The sequence below is a fragment of the Sinohyriopsis cumingii genome, chromosome 11, assembly GCF_028554795.1.
Source record: "Sinohyriopsis cumingii isolate HCF-2022 chromosome 11, ASM2855479v2, whole genome shotgun sequence".
NCBI classification, from domain to species: Eukaryota; Metazoa; Mollusca; class Bivalvia; order Unionida; family Unionidae; genus Sinohyriopsis; species Sinohyriopsis cumingii.
Genome location: NC_142971.1, coordinates 12,760,792 through 12,786,015, shown reverse-complemented (window position 1 = coordinate 12,786,015; position 25,224 = coordinate 12,760,792). Strand labels below are relative to the sequence as shown.

At 36.5% G+C, this 25,224-nt stretch overlaps 1 long non-coding RNA gene across 2 annotated transcripts in view; it reads left to right on the top strand.

The window, feature by feature from the left end:
• Positions 1-1,017: 1,017 nt before the first annotated feature.
• Positions 1,018-25,224, top strand: part of LOC149787620 (uncharacterized) — a 37,685-nt gene continuing 13,478 nt past the window's right edge. The window contains exons 1-2 of one of the 2 annotated variants that reach the window (XR_016424372.1): positions 1,018-1,154; positions 13,570-13,708. This is a non-coding gene — a long non-coding RNA (uncharacterized LOC149787620). Of the gene's footprint in view, positions 1,155-1,743; positions 1,931-13,569; positions 13,709-25,224 lie in introns of those variants that run through there. The other variant, XR_016424373.1, reaches the window with a different exon arrangement.

Sequence of the window (25,224 nt, the reverse complement as noted above, 5' to 3'; positions counted from 1 at the left end):
TTAATACTGGCCGCCATGTATAGCCTATCGTGTGCTGAAAAATGGCGTTAAACCCTACAACAACAAGAGCAACAACAAAGCTTGTTGTCCTCACTCTGTTCTGTTACTTATTTTAAGAGCATAGACTCGTAACAATTTAGTTTAAAGAAATTAGTGTTTGTGGCTCTCGAGTGATCTTAGAAAATGAAATCTGGTCGTGCACCTCTGAGTTTATTGTATAAAAAGTTCATAAGCCGAAACACTCTACCGGTCTTTGAACCAGTTCGGAATTTCCAAGGTTTCCAGAATTTCGCTTCTAAAAATACATTTCAAAATCTGAATCATAATGTCACATTTTCTTATTGTTGCTTCATATAACATATAATTTCTAACTGTACTTAAACACAAGGTATTATATATGTGCATATACCCTATGCATCTTATTACTACATATACCCTATTTATTCTCTATTTACATATACCCTGCGTAATATATCTGTACATAAATTACATTATATATATATATGTACATATAAGATATATATATATATATATATATATATATATATATATATATATATATATATATATATATATATATATATATATATATATATATATATATATATATATATATATATATATATATATGTACATATAAGATATATATATATATATATATATATATATATATATATATATATATATATATATATCTTATATGTACATATATGTGTTCTACCTGTATATATATCCTAGGTATTCTATTCTGTACACATAGCCTAAGTATAACGTGTGCGTATATAGCTTAGGTATACAATATATATATGTCATGGATTGTGTGTACTTCATGTTTGTGCATTTTACTTTAACTAAAATGTGCCTAGATTTCGTTTCCGCGTACAGTGTTACCAGAAAGTGGTTTATTTTCGTCTTAATTTATTTCAAAATACTGAGTTCAGTTCACCCAATGCTGCACGAGCAAGCTGCTTTCAGTGAGAAAACCGTTTACTTTAAATTGTCTGTCCGACGATTGCACCTTAAACAAGGTACTTACAGAATCAAGTCAAATATTAATATCACAACACAAGTTTTGTCTGAAAGCTGTCCATTTTAGGGATGGCTTTCTGATTAACACAGAATATCTTACAGCGGACTCTGCCCAACCAAACCACGTATAGACTGTAATTTGGGAAATACATACACTAACTCACTGGGGCAATCTCCTGTTGCAGGACTCACGGTACAAATTCAGCTCCCAAAGCAAATCTATGCAAAATACCATGATATTAAAAATTCAATAACTTAAAATTTTGAATGTTCATAATCAAACCTATATTTATCAGTATAGATGGAACCTGGATGTCACCTTCTGTGTAGAGGAAAGTATTTGCGCCGCGGCATTTTCTGGACCTGCATGTATTTGAAACATGTGCTTTCAATTTCGCACCAAAGAGTCAGGTGCTAATTTTTAGACTGTTAAAGGACTGAAATTCCATCACAAAAAAACGTCTCTAAAAAAAATCTCACTTATAACCAAAATAAGCTCTCAAAAGATTATTTTTCCTAAAACAAAACTTACAATATTAACCAATCCTGGTCAGCCAAACCCATATATACTCTATTTTATGTTCACCCATTTCCAGGCTGGTTTCCATTTTCCTTATCATTAGTACCGTGTGTCCTGCAGAGCTGATATTTCGGATGGGGAACCGTGGAACTTGGGGGGTTTCGTATATCCTGGTAGTTGTTGTCGGTGATGACGTTCTCTCAGAGGACTACAGTGGTTTCTCTTGGTGAGGGACCAACAGGTCTGCAGCGAATAAGGGAGTTTTTGATAGATCCTTCGGCAGACTGGGAGGCGTGGGCATGGCGTCGTGTCTCACTGACTACCCGACGAAAGCGGTGGGAACAGAATCACTTGGTGATCGTCAACTGGACACGGCGAGTTGTATGTTTCATCGTTAAATAATTTTTCACTGTCACTATGAGGGAAAATCAAATATCTATGTTTATATCCTTCTAGTGGATACAATATTATTCGTATTTTTTAAATACAAATTCTATACTTTGATCACCCTTGGCGATAGAATGATGACGTATCAATACTTGTGTAAATCCATATACCTTAGTTGTAGATTAAATATTATTCATTTCTGTGTTAATTTCTACACATTGATCATCCATAGTGATAGATCCATCAGTCAATCATATTTCTTATAGTTCCATCCGTCGATTCTTGTTGATTTTACTCTTTTAAGTTACATGGTCCGATTCGTTCCAGTTATGAACATTATCAAGTTCCTTCTAGCAGTTGTTTAACTCGGTGCGCATCATTTTGTTTAATCCATTGTTAGATTTTATACACACGAATTTGTCAGATTCATTGTTTTCAATCGCATTATAGATGTACATCACATTCACGACACTGCTTGTAGTGTATGTGCTATAATCTAATCCCAACCCTGGTCTTCGCTATAATCTAATTCCAACCCTAGTCTTCGTTATAATTTAATCCCAACTCTGGTTTTCACTATAATCTAATCCCAACCCTAGTTTTCACTATAATCTAATCCCAACCCTAGTCATCCTGCTTCAGTATAACTCGGGTATTATATTTGTACATGTACTTCAGTATTATGTGTGTAAATATATCCAAGCTCTCGTATCTGTACATATAAGACGTATATCCTGCATGTAGATACCCCCTGGTTATTACATCTTTACATACATCCTATATATCATATCTGTACAAACAGAATATGTATCGTGTCTGTACCGATGCCTTAGGTATCATATCTGTACATATACCGTAGGTATCATATCTGTACACATAGCTTAAGAACCCTATGTGTACATATAGCTGAGGTGTCCTATTTGAATATGGGCTTTTATTTTTAGCTTCAGGTTTGTGCCCGAAAAGTTTCTAGAATACTGGGCCAGGGTATTCTTGCCTGGCTGGGTTTATTTGAAAATTGAGAACCAGCATAGCCTTCTGACCTGGGCTTATGAGAATACATAGCCAAGGGAGATTTTTACCCGTGTTTATTTGAGAATACATGGCCAGGGGAGATTTTTACCCGTGTTTATTTGAGAATACATGGCCAGGGGAGGTTTTTACCCGTCTTTTTTTGAGAATACATGGCCAGGGTAGAGTTTTACCCGTCTTTATTTGAGAATTCATGGCATGGGTAGATTCTTACCCGTGTTTATTTGAGAATACATGGCCGGGTGGATTATTTTTACCCGTCTTTATTTGAGAATACATGGCATGGGTAGATTCTTACCCGTGTTTATTTGAGAATACATGGCCAGCGTAGATTCGTGTCCGTGTTTATTTGAGAATACATAGCAAGCGTAGATTATTTTTACCAGTCTTTATCTGAGAATACATGGCATGGGTAGATTCTTATCGTGTTTATTTGAGACTACATGGCCAGCGTAGATTCTTATCCGTGTTTATTTGGGAACACATATCCAGCGTAGATTCGTTCCCGTGTTTATTTGAGAATACATGGCCAGGGTAGATTATTTTTACCCGTCTTTATTTGAGAATACATGGCATGGGTAGATTCTTATCCGTGTTTATTTGAGACTACATGGCCAGCGTAGATTCTTATCCGTGTTTATTTGGGAACACATAGCCAGCGTAGATTCTTACCCGTGTTTATTTGAGAATACATGGCCAGCGTAGATTCTTTCCCGTGTTTATTTGAGAATACATGGCCGGGTAGATTATTTTTACCCGTCTTTATTTGAGAATACATGGCATGGGTAGATTCTTACCCGTGTTTATTTGAGAATACATGGTCAGCGTAGATTCTTACCTGTGTTTATTTGAGAATTCGCGGCTAGGGTAGATACTAGCCTTGGTTCATTTGAGTATACAGGGTCAGGGGAGATTTTGACCTAGTTGTATATGACAGTACGGGAACTAGGGTAGATCCTGACATGGGTCTGTTTGAGATTACGGAGCTATGATAGTCTTCTTTGGATCAGTCGGATAATATGGAACTAGACCTCAGTTTCACCAAACTATTTCAAATGTTCTTCCTGAAATTGAGACGTTTGAATATCGTTCTTATTTCTTGGCTGCGATGATTTGCTTCAATTTGACGAATGTCTTTAATTTTTGAAGATTAAAAAAGTTTCCATGTGTTAGAGGTTTAACATTAAAATGTTATTATTCAATATTTCCACAGTCGTTCCTTTAACAAAAAAAAAAGATATTGTGTCATAAGCAAACTAATGTAAAATCTAAATTTAAGGAAAAATGTCGAGAATTTTAGCGAAACTGGAACCAGGTGATATTGGTAATTATATTAGCAGCGGCAGTAGTGGCAGCTAATAGTAGTAAAAGCAGCTAAATTGTAATAGACGTAGTAGCATAAATACTGAAGCTGTAGCAGCAGATATGTAATAATAATAATAATAATAATAATAATAATAATAATAATAATAATAAATATGTATTAACAATAGCAATAGTAGTATTAGTAATATCAGTAACAGGTATGTAATAATAGTAATGGCAATATATATGTGTAATAATAGTAATACCAGAAACAAGTATGTAATAATAATAATAATAATGAGGACTTTGTATAGCGCCTAATCTTTAGAAGCTCTAAGCGTTTTACAACATTAGATAACACCTATAACATAAAAACATATATAATGATATTGTTACAGAAAACAAACAACATGAAATTAGAAAACATAAATACATGTTGTAAATATTTAAGGTCGGGAATATTATTCGGTCTTTAAGTTTATTCTTGCAGTAATAATAATAATAATAATAATAGGTATGTAATATTATTAGTAACAGGTGTGTAATAATAATAGTAATATTATTAACAGATATAATAAAAATAAAAATAAAAATAATAATAATAATAATAACAACAATAATAATAATAATAATAGGTATGTAATATTATTAGTAACAGGTGTGTAATAATAATAGTAATATTATTAACAAATATAATAATAATAATAATAATAATAATAATAATAATAATAATAATAACAATAATAATAATAATAATAATAGGTATGTAATATTATTAGTAACAGGTGTGTAATAATAATAGTAATATTATTAACAGATATAATAAAAATAATAGTAATAATAATAATAATAATAATAAAATGATAGCACATAAATAGTATTGGCAATATCTAGAGTAGTAGGACAACAGCAGCAATAGCAGTTTCAAAAACAGCAGCATTAGTAGTAGTACAAGAAATAGAGAAAACTATATTCTCCGGATTAGTAGTAACAATAGCAGCAGTTGTAGTGGTAATAGCAGTAGTGACAGTGATGCACTAATTTCACTGAATTGCTGAGTTCCTAAATATTTTGGTCTACCTCGTAGAACACATTTAAATTCGGGCTCCAATGTTGTATCCATGACAATTTGATTTTTCATTTCTCTTGAATTACTTGGTTACATTATTCCTGAAAATAAAAAGGATTTCCAGCGTTACTATGGCAGCGTGAGTACGCTGCAACAAGAGTGGGCCGTTGCTTCATTGTATCTCTTAAGCACGCTAAACATATAAACATATAATCGACCCGGTTGACACCATTACATGCCTTTGCATTCTGCGGAACATTGTTTTATAAGCACACGAGAGTGATGCTTTGATGGGCAGACTCGCGTGTTTATTAGTAACGTCAATGGAAAATTGACTTTGAGTACTAACCGGACGTCCGATGGGTAAGAGATTTTTCTTCCGCTCTTCTCTAACCAAGGTTCCGATGTGATAACTCTATCTACACCGTGGTGTATGGAGCAGATATTTCTGTGATTCGGGTCTGTGAATTCATTGGATGCAGCGCCAAGCAACCTCATCCAATCAATATTAAGTTGTTAAAATTTGAACACTGTTCCTAAATGATCGAGATATTGGGTGCACACAACTTGATTAGACTGATAACACTGGTCAACAGTGAAATCATTACTGACTTGAAAAGGCCCTAATCTGTAGTATTTTGGTGTGCCGAACACGAATATAACCGTGAAAAATTTGTATTGGCTCTCGTTTTGAAGATATTCATATACCTCATTTTCTATGTTTCACTGTGTAAATTTCTCCAGTAGGACTGCAGAAACATCCGGAATAATGATGTAACATTGCATAATACCATCATGCTCACATCATCCACAGTTGATTGCATCATTTTCTGATGCAATGCAATACTAATGCCATGCGGCTGCTGAAGTAAGTTGACGTCAGCAGTGTACTATACATGTGTAGGCCTATTATACTAATGCCAGGCGGCTGCTGAAGCTGACGTAAGCAGTGTACTATATAAAGCCCAATCAGATAGGTTCAGCATTTAAAATATTTTAGACGTTGTGCGAGACAGTTCAAGCTACTGTTACATAAAACTTATTATTTTATCCATTTACGTACAATAAAGAACAGTAATGCCTCGAAAGTGTGTTAATACCGCGGACAATTTTTGCTATATTTGTGGGGAAGTGACATTTGCCAACCAGAAGAAAAGTATCAATTCTCAAGTGAAGAAGGCATATCATCTTTACTTCGGATGCAAGGTTGGTGACCAAGACAAGCCTTGGGCTCCGCATATATGCTGTGCTACATGTACAACACAGCTTTCACAGTGGTTGAATTGCAAAAGGTCATCAATGCCGTTTGCAGTCCCAATGGTGTGGAGAGAGCCAAGCAACCACCTAAATGACTGTTACTTCTGCTTGGTTCCTCCTCTTTCCGGCGGAATAACGAAGCGAAAGAAGTCGAGAATAGTCTACCCAAACATTCCGTCTGCATTGAGACCAGTTCCACATGGTGAGGGACTTCCTATTCCAGAACCTCCAGCAGAATATTCTCTTGATTCATCTGACGAAGACAAAGGTGAGTCGACCTGTTCTTCTCCTGGTCCATCAGCATGCAGTGATCCAGATTTTCACTGTGGTGCATCATCAACCCCACACAGAATAACACAGGAAGAACTAAATGACCTGATTCGTGATTTGGACTTATCAAAGAACAAGGCAGAATTGCTAGGATCAAGACTCCAACAATGGAATCTTCTAGAAGAAGATGTCACAATTACTGCATATCGAAAGCGCCACCAGCAATTGGAGCCTTTCTTCAGAAAGGAAAGTAATCTGATATTCTGTTCCGATATTGAGGGCCTCATGAATGCTTTAAAAATCACTCATGACCCACAAGAATGGAGACTATTTGTGGACTCTTCGAAACTGAGTCTCAAGGCTGTGCTTTTGCACAATGGAAACATTCTTCCATCTATTCCAGTAGCGTATGCTGTCCACATGAAAGAGACATACGATAACTTAAGGCAGCTACTGAATTCCATTGAGTATAACAAGTACAGCTGGCACCTCTGTGGTGATTTGAAGGTAGTTGCCCTTTTAATGGGACTGCAGCAAGGATATACAAAATACATGTGTTTCTTATGCGAGTGGGATAGCCGAGCAAGGGAAATGCACTACATGAGGAAGGAATGGACTCACAGGCAGAATGTAGCCATTGGAGAGAAGAATATCCAACACCCAGCTCTGGTTGAGGCTCAGAAAATCTTGCTACCACCCCTTCACATCAAACTAGGTTTGATGAAGAACTTCGTGAAAGCCATTGACCGGACTTTGCCAGCATTCCGATACCTGCATGAAAAATTCCCTCGACTCAGCGAAGCAAAGATTAAAGAGGGAGTTTTTGTGGGTCCTCAGATTCGAGAGCTTTTCAAAGATGACCGGTTCAACAACTTGCTGGAAGGTGACGCGAAACAAGCATGGAATGCTTTTCGCCTAGTTTCTACAAACTTCCTCGGAAATGTTAGGGCAGAAAACTATAAGGAACTAGTAGAAGACATGTTGATGAAGTATAAGAAACTTGGCTGCAATATGTCTCTAAAGATTCACTTCCTTCATTCCCATTTGGATTTCTTTCCTAGCAACTGTGGTATTGTTAGTGATGAACACGGCGAACGTTTTCATCAAGATATCGCAACAATGGAACAAAGATACCAGGGAAAATGGTCCACTACAATGCTGGCTGACTACTGCTGGACACTCCTCAGAGATGCTCCCGAACAGCTGTACAAGAGACAGGCGAAGAAATCTAAGATGTAGTCAATGACTTGATTTTTTATAGCTAGGCTATTACAGTTGACCTTTTACTATTGGAATGCATTTCGTTATGTAAACATTAATTTCTTGCAGATTACAAAAAAACTAGAGCCAATTTTGCAATTTGACTGTCATATTCGTGTTCAGCACATAAAAATTGATAAGAATTGACTAATTTTATTTCAGTAACATGACTTTTGTAAAAATTTGTTGTCCAGTGTAAGCAATTTTCCAGTGCCGTTCCGTGTTTGCACAAATACCTTTCACTCAAATACACATGTTACGGCTTCCCTCTGGTACATAGTCATACTTTCGACGTTAAACATCCAAAGTATCCTTCTTAGGTCAATTGCCCCCACCATTTTCAGCCCATGGTTAATGCACCACGCTGTTGGTTAGTTGGTATTACGTACTAAGGGAGGCAACTCATGAAATCCAATAGGTATCGCTAGGACAAAGCACCAATGTTTGATTCGCCAAGGTGTAGATAGGGTTATCATATCGTAACCTTGGCTAGCGAATATGCAGCTCTCCGTGACGAGTACATTTTCGAACAATCATAATTTAGCTCGATTTTCTTCTGTTTAAAGAATGGAAACTTTTCACATTGAGAACATTCCATTTCGTCCCATTATGTCTAGTAGAGAAATATCTCTGATGTTAATATTACATCTTAGCAAGCGGATATCAAGGATTTAATTTCATATTTATCGATATCTGTATTTGCTTAATCTGTTTTCTGAGGTTTCAGATTCGATCACATATGCCAGTATGGGCAAATGTAATTGCTCTCCGAGTGGCCGAGTGGTCTAAAGCGCTCTTCGTTACGGATCATTGTCATCTCACTTCTGTCTGCGTGGGTTCGAGTCTCAGATTCGGCCAATGTGGGTATGTGAGAAAGCTTGCCAGTAGCTTCTCGTGGGTCGGTGGTTGTTTCCGTGGGTTTTCCCGGGTTCTTTCTCCACCATTAATTCTGGCCGCCATGCATAGAGCCTATCGTGTGCTGAAAAAATGGCGTTAAACCCTGCAACAACAACAACAACCAATCTTTCACTCAGCAAATGCATGTTACAACAGTTGTAGACACGTCTTATATATCTACAAACAAACTTCGTGATCTACCAGTATCGTATTCGAGTAACAGTCTTTAGTATCAATGATAAACGAGGAAATGTCTAAAATCCAATTCACATCCACATACATGCATACAAGACAAAAGAAAGTGGATCTACTGGTACAAAGTGCCAATATGCTGTTGTCATTTTTGTGTCCTTATGTAAGCATCTAATTTTATCTTAAATTGTACATTATAGTACACTATATATTTTTGTCAAACCATCAAAAGAGCTTTGTAATAGATAATTATTTATTTTCCAAGTGCAAAAGAAGACAGACAGACAGAGATAGAGCACTATTGCGCGAATTTTAGATTTTGAAATCGAAAACTGGTAAAATTCAATGTTATCCTATTCTGAGTTTGTATCTGCTACGAAGTATCTATGTTGCTTTGTACTTTGTTACAATTTTCTCCTCTCATACACATCAACTCACATTTGCGGAGAATTTGTTTTTATCAGTCTTGATAACTTTTTCCGATATTGTAAAATCTTTGAATATTTCCTAAGGTTTTTATTTTTTATTTTATTTGGGGGAGGGAGGTGGCAGAATAGTCTGAAGCGCTAGACTTCACAGATCACATACACATTACCTCTACTTGGATTCGAGTATCGGCTCGACCAAAGTGGGTATGTGAGAAAGCGTCCCACTTGCTTCCCGTGGATAGGTGGTTCATCTCAGGCCCTTCGTTGGTTCTTCTTCCACTACATATACGGGCGATCAAGTATATCGTGTGCTGGTAAATAGTATTAAGCTCAAAAACCAAACCAAGCTAATTTAAAAAAAAATAATACTCCAAGATGCTTTCTTTTATCAATTGCCATCTTATTACATACTGATACTTACTGGGAATATTTTCAGTACAGAACGAGATGGTTTTGAGTGTGTGTAACTGAGTTGGTATGTGCATCTATTTGGATTGTGAAACTGATTTCGGGGGTAAAAATCGATGCTCAGTACGTGGAGCACCTTCACAGCATTAGTTGTGTGTGAACGTGTTCCGCAGACGATAAGAGTATTTGACCTTCACAACATGAGTTGCTGTGTGCGCAGACGATGGCAATAGTTAACCTTCAAAGCATGAGATGAGTTTCTGTGTGCGCAGACGATGGCAGTATTTGACCTTCACTGCATGAGTTCCTGTGTATCAAAGTGCTGCAGAAAATGACAGTATTTGACCTTCACATCATGAGTTCCCGTGTGCACAGACGATGGCAGTATTTGACCTTCAACAACACTGGCTGCTGTGTGTCAACGTGTGCCGCAGACGATGACAGTATTTTAACATCACAGCAGGAGTTGCAGTGTGTCAGTCTGTACCGCAGACGATGGCATTATTTGACCATCACAGCATGAGTTGCAGTGTGTCAGCCTGTACCGCGGATGATGGCAGTATTTGACCTTTATAGCATTAGTTGTTGTGTGTGCAGACAATGACAGTATTTGACCTTCACAGCACTAGTTGATGTGTCAACCTTTGCCGCAAACGAAGGCAGTATTTGACCTCCAACAGCACTGGTTGCTGCGTATCAATGTGCGCCGCAGACGATGACAGTATACGACCTTCACAGTACTGGATGATGTGTGTCAGCGTGCGCAGTAAATGATGGCAGTATTTGAACTAATCTGGTTTCAAGTCAACATAACAGAATGACGGTTAGTACAGGGAACCAATTTAGTAATTGAGCCCGAAAGTTCAAAGTTTTTCACGAGTGCTCCGACAAACCTTTGTTTCGTGTATGGTAGTTATTTTTTCATGATCAGATACTAAGTGCATACAATACAATGTAGGTTGGCTGGTTCTTTAAAAGAAAGAAGAAGAAAAAAATACTTTATCACCACTTGAAATTCCGATGTTAGAATAAGGCTGACATTACAGACTGTACGCGTTGAAGAACAGAAAACCAGTCTCGTCATGTAAGAATATTCCTGTAAGTACTTCGATTACTGCTCTTAATCATCCTAATGCAACGGTTGCTTTTATAATCCCCAGAGTAAAAACAAACCAAAATAAATAAATAAATAAATAAATAAATAAATAAAATAAATAAATAAATAAATAAATCCGAAACAAAACTAAAGCTAAGCCATCTTTCTTAAACTTAATTGAGGTATGAAACCCCAGCAAGCGTATTAGCGGGCGCTTCGCATCTCTTTCTCCCATTATTCATTTCCTGGTTTTTGGGTCCCCGAGTGGCCGAGTGGTCTAATGCGCTCACCGTTACGGATCACTGCCATCTCACCTCTGTCTGCATGGGTTCGAGTCTCGGGTTCGGCCAATGTGGGTATGTGAGAAAGCTTGCCAGCAGCTTCTCGTGGGTAGGTGGTTCTTTCCGGGGTTTTCCCGGGTTCTTCCTCCACCATTAATTCTGGCCGCCATATATAGCCTATCTTGTGCTGAAAAATGGCGTTAAACCCTACAACAACAACAACAACAACAACAACACCATTTCCTGGTTTCAGCACGTGATCTCAACTTTCATCTACATGAGCAATGCATGCGTCCATCTAAGCTCTCCAATGATCAACGACAATGTTAGCGTCAATTTTAAGGTCCAGATTATCTCGGAAATTAGGAACCTTTGGTAACTTATGTGAATCACAACTAACAAATATTGTCTTTAATTCTGGCATGTAAGTAATTCTCTACAGTTTGTCTAAATAGTTGTGGGCTACACAGAATTTTACTCAGATTTGTTTTCAAGCGTTATAAAGAATTACGAGTAATAGTTAGTTTTGATGAGTTGTAATTCTATTGTAAAAGACTTCTGCAACGAAGTTTCTAATAAAAGACCATGGCATGTCTTTCTTGTTGCACGTGAAGCAGTACCATAGCCGTGTCTGAAGATCATTTGAGCTCTTAACTTGGCCTCAACAGAAGTTGGTACGGCTTGTTCTAACATTAAGCACCAAAAAAATATTTCCATTAGAAGAGGAAATTTCAACAAAAAATTGCAATAGTCTTTAAGCCATCATTCCTTACGTAGACCGCTTTTGACTGCTATATCATCCATTTCCATAAATCTGTAATGGAATATGATGAAGTAAATAACAACTAAATTTTCTGATCTATTCTTAAGACACATTTTGATACTGACCAAACCCACCCACTCGCATACAAAAATAACTCAATGATAAAAGGAAAAATCCTATTTTTTCCATATGAGGGGTTTAATTGATCTATTTGTTTTGAGAAATATATCTCAGCCGCCATTGAAAGGTGAATGACTTCCTGACACATTAAAGGAAGCAGTGGTCATGATAAATTGTGTTTAATTGATAATTTAGTGATATCAAGTGTCTGATCTGGCTTGTGGATATCAAATGTCGTTTTCATTGCAGATGTTACGCTTCGTAGTATGCGAAATCAATCGTAATTCGAGTGCCAAATAAACGGTGGAAATTAAATATATATTCCTTTCGTCCCCTGAATAATCAAGAATGAGAGAAAATTGATACCAACATTTGTTTATATTCACTATCAGGAATGTTCTGGAAATTAGAACTGATTAGACAGCTTTCGGCAATGTACACCTGTCGACGTGAGATTACATTAAAATTAATTTAAGCACATTACACCAGATGTCGACCAAAAGTCGCTTAAAAGTCAAAACATAGATGTGGCATGGAATATATAAATGGTCTTGTTTGTCATAACTTATGTACATTGTGTTTTTATATAAATAATTACCGAAAAAAGTCGTCTTATTTCAAATTGTGACATGTACGTGCGAAGCTCACAACACCCGCATCATTTTGTATTAATAGTTTTGTGTCGGATACAGTATTTTGATTTTGTTCCGAATATGGCTTGATTTATGTTATATGTTAATAACATCTGACAACAGTTGTATGCGATGTATCATTTTTCATTCCGTCATTATATATTATTTTCAAATAGTCACTATATATTATTTTCATACCGTCATTATAAATCATTTTCATGCCATCATTATATACAATTTTCATACCGTTCTTATATACAATTTTCATACCGTCATTATATATCATTTTCATGCGGTTATTCATGGCGTCATTATATATATTTTCATACCGTGTATATATATATAATCATTTTCATGCCATCTTTGTATATATATATCCTTTTCTTGCCGTTATTATATAGCATCTTGATATGTTATCACTGAAGAATATTTTTTCATCAAAGAAAAATCAGAAGTTTTATTGCAAACATTCTACGTCTTCTGCAACATCTCCTCTGAACGGTTTCAGCCAGAAAAATATTTTAACCCACAGCTGCCTATATCTCTCTTTAGAGTGGCGGTGCAATTATTTCTTGATAATTGTACTGTTTTGTGATATTTATACAGTTCTGTCATAATTGCAGGACCCCTCCGGTGGCCTAGTGGTTAGAGGATCTGCCTCGGATGCGGGAAGACGTGGTTTCGATCTCCCTGGCCGAGATATACCAAAGACTTACAAAAATGGTACTAACAGCTTCCTCGCTTGGCGCTCAGCATTAAGAGGTAAATGTGAGGACATCGTAGCGATATAACTGAAAAATTGTTAAAGCTACGTTAAAAATCAAAATCACACACACACACACACACACACACACACACACACACAGAGTCATAATTGTAGAGTCCTATATTTAAACATCCGATTTTACACAGTAGTCACATGTTGCTCCAAGTAGCAAGCACTGGTAGACGATAGCGAATTAGAAGTTCTTGTCGCTTTTGGCGTTTTAGCTGCAATGAAGTATACACACGTTTGTAAAGTTTCCACACTTTGAACATACATACATACATACATACATACATACATACATACATACAGTCATAATTGTAGAGTCCTATATTTAAACATCCGGTTTTACACAGTAGTCACATGTTGCAAGCACTGGTAGACGATAGCGAATTAGAAGTTCTTGTCGCTTTTTGTCGTCAAGCTGTTAGTACATACATACATGCATACATATATACATACATACATACATACATACATACATACATACTCGCTCGCCTTGCTTTAAAACCGCTTCATATCTTATATTTTGACACTACTAGACGATAATAAATTTTAATTCATAATGACACTATTACATAATAATGATTTTTAATACAAATTGATACTACTAGACTATAATGAATTTTAATACATATTGACACTACTAGACTATAATGAATTTAATATATATTGACACTACTAGACTATAGTGAATTTTAATACATATTGACACAACTAAATCATAATGAATTTTAATACAAATTGATACTACTATACTATACTGAATTATAACACATATTGACACTACTGGAATATAATAAATTAATACATATTGACACATCTAAATCATAATGAATTTTAATACAAATTGATACTACAAGACTATACTGAATTATAATACATATTGACACTACTAAATCATAATGAATTTTAATACAAATTGATGCTGCTAGACTATACTGAATTATAATACATATTGACGATACTAAATCATAATGAATTTTAATACATATAGATCCTATTAGACCATAATGAATTTTAACAAATATTGACACTTCAAGACCATAATGAATGTTAATATTGTGTTACGTCATGGAGATTTGCTGCTTCGTTCGATCTGTGAAAAAAAGGTTTAGTTTCTTTCACTATGCTACTCACTTATCTAGCTTGAACAGGTTTTCATAATACGATAATTGCAGTTGCATCAGTTGATAAATGTAGGGAAGATTTTCATGGTCAGAACATACACGTGATCAGAGCCATTTGCATTTATCTCTGTATAAATTGTACGGAGAACTACTTTATACTTTTATACATAGCATCACGTGCAAAGTAATGTAAACAGTGAATCTGAAGGAATACATGCTGCATGCATTTGAAAGGAAATAAAACGTTGGGTTTATTTTACACCTAGAAACGGAGAACTACTTTATGCTTCTATACATAGCGTCACGTGCAAAGTAATGTAAACAGTGAATCAGAAGGCATACACGCTGCATGCCACTGAAAGGAAATAAAAACGTTGGGTTTATTTTTTTTATGTAGAAAATGTAATAAATTGATTTGATATAATCAAGTAACAAATCTTTATAACCTTTATGAAGATAAACCATTCTTTCTTTGGTTAGGTTTTAAAAAAGGCGGGGAAACTCTGCCAAGAAGAGCATTGGGGATATTGTTGTACAGCACTTTGACTGCGTCTCGTTACTAATGAGTTTAAATCTATAGGTAAATGGATATTGGGATTGGGAGTAGGGTTCGAAGACTAACATTATAACAATTGTATTTACAGTCTTACAATGTTAGACCTTGATAGTTACTATGTGTGTGTGGGGTGTCGGTTACAGATACTGCTACTCACCCATCGTAAGGGTCATGGTCAATGTCTTACACTGTTTGACTATTGGACCCCAATAGCCATTTAACCCACTATAACCATTTACCGATACTCTTAATTTCATTTGTAAGTAGTCCCTGTAGGTAGCCTAAACTGTTACTGAACACGAAAATAGATTTAATGAAACCGAAATTGGTTACTAACGTGTCTGGGCAATAACAGTTCGGCAAAGTCGCAATGAGAGCATACCATCCAAGAGTCATTCGTATGTCAAATAAAATAACACATCTTTGCTTTGAATATTGAACTTCTACTCAGATCAGATATGAAAAAAATTAAGACCATGCTGTGGAATGTTCAAAGCTTTAGATCGCCTACCATCGGTAGAATTGTTTTTTTTTTTTTTGTTGTTGACGTACCTACTATGTTGCAGATGGAGAATCTGCTGTTTTATAAATAGCTACGTAGCAGACGCCCTCATCAAAATTCATACACTAAAATAAAGCTGTAAAACTGATAGGAAATATCTTTCTTATTTAAAAAAAAGAAAAGAAAGTAGCACATAAAAAGTAAATAAAATTATAAAGACTTGCAATTATAAGAGTTAATGTATTTTTTCCCCGGAGTTTATCTTCGTATAAACTGTCAGCTGCCGACTCTTACAGCTTGCATAACGCCCTACGGGTTTTATTTGCTGTGTGATTCGGTAACTAACAGTTTATACGACGATAAACTCATGGGGAAAAAAACATTACACTTTTAACTGGGGACTAAAAGAACAAATATTTCTGAATTGTTCGTTATGTACGTTTGGAGGATGCCTCTTGCCCACCCGTCTGAAGCAACTAAGGGCAAAAATAGTGCAATTTGATAGCATGCATTCAAAAAGCCATTCATTCTGTTTCGACAATATCAGAAACGTTAATGGAGGTTTTTACTGTTATGATAGCTATGTTTCAGCTCAGATAAAGGAATTATAATACAATTTTATTACTATGTATAAAAGTTAAAAATGAAATTGGACTATGCTGCTGGTAAACGCCAGTATGCTTTTGTCATCGAGCGGAATGGTTGGGAACATTGTGTTATGCCGGTACATCTGGTTTAAGTCAACTGCGTCAACTTTAGCATGTTTACAGCATGGCATTTCTCGTTCACTGCACCATCGTAATATATATCTTGTTCATGAAGTGAGCTGTTTCATGCAAGTAAGAATGACCATATTAGTTATATGTACTTGTTATGCTTAAAATGTCCCAGTTTTAATTCACAGATATGTAGACTTATTTCGGCAGACGTGATTTGAACGTTCATTCATGCGGAGCACATGCTGTATATTACCGCTACGATGTGTTGTCGACGGATGTTGGAAGAAACGTATTTTGAACTGATTTTACATTTTGATCACACGGCTTGTCTGCTTACATCTTAAATGTATGATGCCTTGTGCAGTTGCATTTTATTTCTATCATTCGTGTGAAAATCTGTAGAATTAATTCTTTCGCGTGTTCCGTGTGGTTGGGTCTTCATGTTTACACGATTACGTCACTTTCAGCATAGAATATTTTGGTGCTTGATTTTGATTGGTCAGTAATTCTTTCTTGCCCGATGATCGCAAGTGCTAAATTCTGATTGGTCCATAATAATAATAGTATAAAAGGAGGTCAGCGTTCACGAACTTTGTCACTTTCCAGTCTTTGTCCAAGGCGCTAAATACAAAAATGGCTCAACCAACCTTAAAATCTGATGTGGCTATGGTAAAACACATTTTAAAGTTGTTTAACTAATTCCATTGCATAAAATAACACTAGCAGAGTGTTATTTTGTGACTTAGTAAAATGACGTGTTTTGAACTTATTTATTTTGTCATTTAAGTAGAAGGTGAATAACCTACATTTGTATATAGCAACTCTATTTATATTCAGTGCGCCTATAATTTATTATTCCAAATTCACAAACATTATATTGATAATTTATTCATTTTATAGAATTTACACTTTTGGTGTGAAATTCAATAAATAGAACTTTGTCGTCTGCTTGTTAGCAAACCATTGTACCAAGATGGGTATAAATCATAAAGGCAGTGAACCAGACATGCTTGGTGCACTCTTGAAACTGTGAACCAGAACCGTATGTTTTGGGTGCATCTGCACCCAAACGTTAGACACATTGAGCACCAAAGACTATGGTGCACCAACAATGGTAAACCTTGAACCCAGATTAGGTTCTTTTATTTCTGTTATCCCCCCCCCCATGAATGAATACAGAATAAATTAGAACGTATTGAACACCAATAGCTTTTATGACTCAATACTAACCATGTTAACCCTGCATATAAGAAATAACAAGATACACGTGAGTATTTTAGTCTTTATTGCTAATTAGTTGCTTGACACACTGCATTCTTATTCACCTGCATGCTTCAGCTCTGTATTTAGAAATACTTTCAGTTAGAAAAGCATATGTAATTACTTGCTGCTTCCTGTTAGTCATAACGTATGTTAACAAGCTTTATGAACAAATTTGTGTTCTACTAACAGATTCAGCTTACTCTAACAGTACTTTATATCATAATATATTGCATTTCATAATGTTAGTTACGCTATAATTTCACAATCATTTCCCATCAGTCACTTGAGTTGCATGGATCATCTTTCTGTCATTAAATAATGTTACCTTCATTTGACGCCTCTGTTCATTAATTGCACCCTTAGAATAAGATCATTCCCACAGAATATGATAGTATATCCTCAAGTGAACCAAAAGCTGATGACAAGACGGACCGTTTCTGAATCCGTCGCCCGTCCATGAAGAGCGACGTGACAATTGGTAGGATTATTAGGCAAGACAATATGCTATCAAAATCTAATGGCTCGTTTAACTTGGAGTTAAAGATTTGCCATTGACGGCGGAACTGTTGACACCGTCATACCCATTACAGTGGTTATAAACACTTTTGTAACACTCATTTCTTTTAATATTCTTTCACAAAGTATTTTTTTCTCGTACGTTTTCATTAATGATATCAGTATCTTCACCGAAACCTCTCTTCAGGGGTGTGAGATGTCTAAATGCTTGCGCATGTGTGATTCACCTTTAAGATCACATGTGAACTGATTTTGCACGCAGCTTTTTTGTTTGTGTATGTTTCACTCGGCCTCATTTATCTAACTCTTCAGCTTTTCATACAATTCATCAGCAGACTCAATTCATTCTATGTTCGATTTGACAACCTCTGTGGGATCTTCATAACCCTTAGTTTTTCTTATCTCTTGTGTGCTGAATACGCTCTACAGTGCAATTGGATGTTCTCCTCTTTGAATTTCTTTTGTGATAATTGTCAGTTAAAGTCTCAGATTGCCTTACGTGCCGCTCAGATGGCCATTTTACTACTTCATGGCTGCATCTTTAGTCCCGCACGTACTTGTATTGGCTGCTTTTGTATTACAGTAGGTTCAACAGGATATATAGGAATTACATCAGGGTTTGTATTGATCGGATGTACCCATGTACTCCATTGTCGTTGGTGATTTTTTCTAGTTTATTATGCATGCTGTTTACGCAATTACGCCTTCGCTGAGGTCATCACCCCCTCCGCTGCTATAATAATTAAATCATTATATTATAATAAAATGGTACATCCGGAATCTCATACTGCAAGAATAGCTCGAGAACGATTAGAAGCAATCAAAAAATTTCTTCCTGTTAGAGATTCATTCAGAAAAAATCTACAAGCGCAGCAAGAAGCACAAGTTGAGTATGAAGAAGAAACTAAAAAACTGTTTAAGCCCGTCACTGCAGTCATCAAGGAAGATCTTCTTCCGGTATCAAAACAAACAGCGGAACAAACCGAAAAAATAGCAAGAAGAACTAAACAAACAAAGAAGATTTTACGAGATCTTCCACCTGACATAGCCAGGGAAATAACTGCAGCTCAACCTCCACATGTCGGTGAAGAAATACTTGAAGGTATTGGAAAACTTCGTACTGAAGTCGCCGACGTGAGAGAAGAACTTGCATCTGAACTCAAACCAGAAGAAAACTTTGATTGCAAAATTCAGAGAAGGAGCTGTTGAAGAAATTAGAAATACTAAAAGAGAACAATTACCCGAAGCAATATTAAATAGTATGATTAATAAATCTGATATTTTAAAACCCCATCATGAAAAAATAAATGATGATAATTTTATTAAATATATATATCGCGTATATTACAACAAAAAACAAGCTAGAGGTCCAGAATATAAAAATCTTAATAAAGAAGTAAAAAGACTTTATAAAGAGAGACTGAAACAACTAGAACAAGAACAACTCACCCAGCATCAACTTCCTCCACCTCTGCAACAAATTGAACAACAACAATCTTCTTCATCGCTGTCAAAATTTAAAAAGCTATTTAGAACAACACCATCTAAGAAATCAGACGAAGGAGCTACTGGCAGTGGTCTGGGAAATAATTTTGTTTGTCCTGATAATATCATTAATGATGTGTCACGGTTAGAGGTTCTCATAGGAGGAAAACGTGCCGGAAATAATTCACCAGAAATAACCAATGAAGCATCTGATATTTGTCGGCGATTATTTCAAGGTGGTATTATGGATATCGGAGTTTACCGAGAACTTATCGATGAACTTGTTGATGACTAATTGTTAGATAAATAACAAATAAAATAAAATGATCATACATAATAATCATCGTAAATCTGTACAGGTCAGAGCGGTGAACTCACGATTACCAATCTACAGAGCTACTTACGGAGATGGACTTGGTGATGTTATTCGGGGATTATTCACAAGGATAGCTCCAAAAGCAGCACCTATTGCAAAACAATTATCGATGAAAGCTATCGATATTGTTCGTGAAAAAACTCCTGGTGCAATTATCAATGTTGCTGGTAAGGCATTCTCGGCGATCAAAGATAGACTAGCACGATTATTGCGACGAAAACAACAACCACCTGTGAAACTGGCAAGTACTGAGGTGATGCCAGCAGACGTAAGTAAAATAATAAATCAAGCTGCAAATCAAAAACTAGCGGAATTATCTGAAGAAGAGGAAAAAAATATAACAGCAAATTTAATAGCAGGAAGCGGGCTTCGTCGACGATGATCATCATTTGGAAAAATGGTAATTATAATAAAAATGTTCAGGCGCGAATCAGACCCAGCATTTGATATGGAAGCACCTGTCCTTAAGTATGAATCTATACGTGATTATCAGTTTTATTCTTATGACGCAATACAACCAAATCAGCGGGGGAGAATCGAATTACAGGTTCATGATACAAGTAGATATTTCTTGCCCGCTGAGGCGTTTATTGAAGTAGAAGGTAGACTTGTAACGAATGTTGTAGCTAATACGCCATATGCTGCTAATTTGCGCGTTGGTTTTGTCAACAACGGGATTATGGCGTTGTTTGATAGCGCCACATACATGATTGATGGAAAAAATATCGAATCGATTCAGAAGGATGTTGATGTTGCTACAACAATAATTGGTCTAGCGAGATATTCTGATGATTACACAAGATCAGCCGGTCCAACAATGATGTTTGCCAAGGATATTACCAACAACGCTGATCATGTTCAGTATACCAAAATACGGACACCTCAAGATACTGCGATTAATCCACAATCAGTTGATTTTGAACACGCAGACAGACCAGGTGCTGCTTTTGATATTATAGGAAGCGTTAATGCGACTTACAACCTAGGATTTGCAACACGCCGAGCAACGTTGTCAGGAAATGATAGAAATTTTTCATGTGCAATTCCATTATCTCACATCTTTGGATTTTGCAGAAATGTTAGAAAGGTCATCTTTGGAGCTAAACACACAATTGTGCTCGTAAGAAAAAATGATGATAATGATGCAATCTGGCGAGGTGCTGATGTTGCTGATGGTAAAGTAAATATATCAAAACTTTCACTGTGGACTCCATCTATCACTGAGGAACAAAAATTACTTTCTTTTATGGATCAAGGCGGTAAATCATTGCTATCATGGTTAACAGTAACCACAGATGCTATTCAAAGTAATGTTAATGGTTTATTTACATGGCATATAGCATCACAACAGGGTGTTTCTTCACCACGACATATTTTTATTGCGCTGCAAAATAATAACCGAACGAATAATCAAGAACATTCATATATGATATTTGACAATCTTGGAGTTAATGAAGTTTTCTTACGGATAAATGGACATCAAGAACCAGCCGAGGAATATTGTTAAATTCTGATCAAAATCATGTAGCGCGCGCATATCATCGTTTAATGTCATTCATGGGACGTGATCAAAATATAGATACTGGTTTGCAAATATCACAATTAGATTTTACAAGTCTATATCCGATTTATTATTTTTCACTGGAGCATCTTGATTTATCCAAACAATCTGTCGTTGATATACACTTTCGAGCTCGTGTTACTAATCCACCAGGTGCTGGTGCCTTCTACAGAGCAATCGCGGTCATACTTAGCGATGCCATGTTACTTGAAGGTGGTAGTGGTCGAATGAGGGTCGTTGATGCACCGGTGGAAAATCTGTAATCGTATTATTTAGAAAAATATATTTTATATAAAAATGTCGTATGGTCATGTTAATGTTACTCTGACTCCTGGTCAGGTCAAAAAACTTCAATCAAAAACCACCAACAAATGTGGAACTAAAATATCACTAAAACGAGATCAAATTGGTGGTGGTCCAAACAAATTATCGTTGACAAATAATCAGATTAAACATTTCAATAAAGCCCTGGAATCAAAAACTGGAGTTCAATTTCATCTTTCCCCGAGCGCCATCAAAGACATGGTTAAAACCGGTGGCATATTTCCACTTCTTGCGGCTATTCCAGCGTTAATAGCTGCTGCTGCGCCAGCCGTAGCAAAAGCAGCCGAGTTAGGTGCTGTTGGAACAGCTGCTGGAATGGCTCTAAAGAAAGCAACAGGGCAAGGATACAAAAAAAAGGGACGCGGCTTAAGATTGCCAGGATCTCGTTGGGGAAAGGGTCTGAGGCTTCCACGTTAGACGCTCCAGCATCAAATTTTGATTTACTTGATGCTGCTAAACGATTAAAAATAAAAAACTTTAGCGGTGCTTTCATGCGAGATCAATTACCAAAACAACCAAACAAACTAGAAACAGGTATTATTAATCTCGATGAACGTTCTGGACCTGGTACTCACTGGGTATCATACGCGGTTGATCCACTTGGAATCGTTTATTTTGATTCAGACGGGTTAGCTCCACCAGTTGAATTTATCAAGTATGTCGCACCACTCCACGCAACAACCAGAGTTTGGTATTCAACGTTACCCACACAAACAATGACAGATCCACCAATATGCGGCCGTGAAGTAATTAATGTACTTAACGCTATATCAAAATCATCCAAACCGCCACATAAAGTCGTGCATGATTATACAAGCAACCGATTCGTTGCGCGTAAAGCGTTTTAAACAACAGGTCTTATTATAATGGTTGATATTTACGGAAGAAGATCCTCACGTGTTAAGAGAGCATTCGGCGATGTTGATTTGTCAAAGTACGCAACTAAAGATGACCTCGCTGACGTTATGAACCTGGCTGGAGTTGACCCAGATGAGGTTGTTATTTTTCAAGATCGACATGGTAAACTAAAAACAAGCAATATCAAATGGAATGATATAATCCGACGAGTACTTAGTGCAGCTACGGATACTATTCCTGTGTTTACTGACAGCGGCAGAATTAGGGATTCAAGTGTATCATTTACAACCATCAGAGATGAAATTGCAAAAAGTGTTGCTTATCGCGTAAAAAATACCGGTGACACAATGACAGGTGAACTTAGCATGAACGGAAATAAAATAGTAGTTTTAAGAGATCCAACATCCGACGAAGACGCAGCAACAAAAAAATACGTCGACACCGTAGACGGTAAATTATCCACGTTACGGACCGAGTATGATGTTCACGCGGGCACTTTTGGAAGATTTCGCAGAGTCCATCAAAGAATCGTAGAAGAATTCTTCGGCATTCCGTTTGTCGTTGACATAAAACTCGTTAATATCAAAACCAACATTGACACGATCAAACAAACACAGCAAGATATCAAAACCAACATTGACACGATCAAACAAACACAGCAAGATATCAAAACCAACATTGACACGATCAAACAAACACAGCAAGATATCAAGACCAACATTGACACGATTAAACAAACACAGCAAGACATCGTAGCGGGGATTCCTGAGGTCGTCAATAAAATCAGTCTGATTAAAATCCCAGCCGGAATAACTCCCGGACATATCACAAACATCGTATACACAGTATCATCGGGATTCGCAACATGGTCGCAGCAGAATAATTCTTTCAAATATACCGCAACAGTCACTGGCGTGTACAGGTTGTCTGTGTTCAGTGCTACAAAATTTTACATATTTACAACGTATCCATGGCGTCATTCCACCGACAGGTTTTCCGGGGTTGTATCCGTTATATTAAATAACGGAACCGAAGAAATATTTATTTTGGAAGCAGCTGATAAGGAATTAACCGCAACATCTTACTGGTGGTGTTTGGAATTTGTAGCTGAAACACCTCAGTTGTTTACTGCATAAAAATATATGGACGGTCCACAATACAGATACAATCAAGCGCGTGAATGGCAGGCGGCGCTAAAAGATCAAGTCGAACAATATACAGTAAAGGTAAAAAAATACCGACGACGATTAGTTATCGTCGACGTGATTGTTTATTCAGTATCCGCTGTTGTTGCTGGAGCTGGAATAATATTATCCACGGTAACAATGATGGCACCAGTAGCTGTAACTATTTGTATTTCAGCAGCAACAACGATTGCAGGTGTACTTAATATCATCGCAAAAAAAATATGTACTTGCACGAATGAAAAATTATCCGATTTCATAATAAAATTACACACAGCGACGGTAGCATAGTCGAAATTGTCCTCGTTGTTATCAGCGAGTCTCAGTGTTGGAATTATATCTGATTTCGAGTTTTCAATGATGACTAAAATACACGACGAAGGTATCGGTATTAAAGATACAAGTATTAATAATGACGGAATTACTCCAGCAGATCGTGACTAATACAACCCCGCACAAGACAACGATGATCTCGGTAAATTCAACTAATCCTGAATTTAGTATTAACTTTCCTACTGCAATTCACGCTAATGAAATTGCACTAGCGCAATTACGGGTATATTACAGCTGGCCAAATATCAAATCAAAATCATTTAATGATACACCAGCAAATAATTCGCTCGTATTTGCTAATAAAAACAAACCCGATGGAACACCTGACTGGATAGATGTTGGAATACCCACTGGTAGTTATGAGATCGAGGAGATCAATGATGAATTTCAACGTAGAATAAAATCAATAACAGGAAAGGAAGCAAAAATATCGATTAATATTCATGAGCCGACGCTGTCCTCGACGATAGAGATACATTCTCCTGATTATGCTGTTGATATTCATCAATCTTCAATCAGATCCGTACTAGGTTGGCCTGATGTTCCCCCGGTATATGAAGGACCACCAGAACCAAAATTAATTGAATTTCTTACTGACGAAGCCAGGTTTATAACAACTCCAAAATACCGAGATATGTATCCATGGGGGGTGGGTAATTCTTACATTCCTTTAGGGAGTAAAAGAATTCCTTCAATACCGTTTCC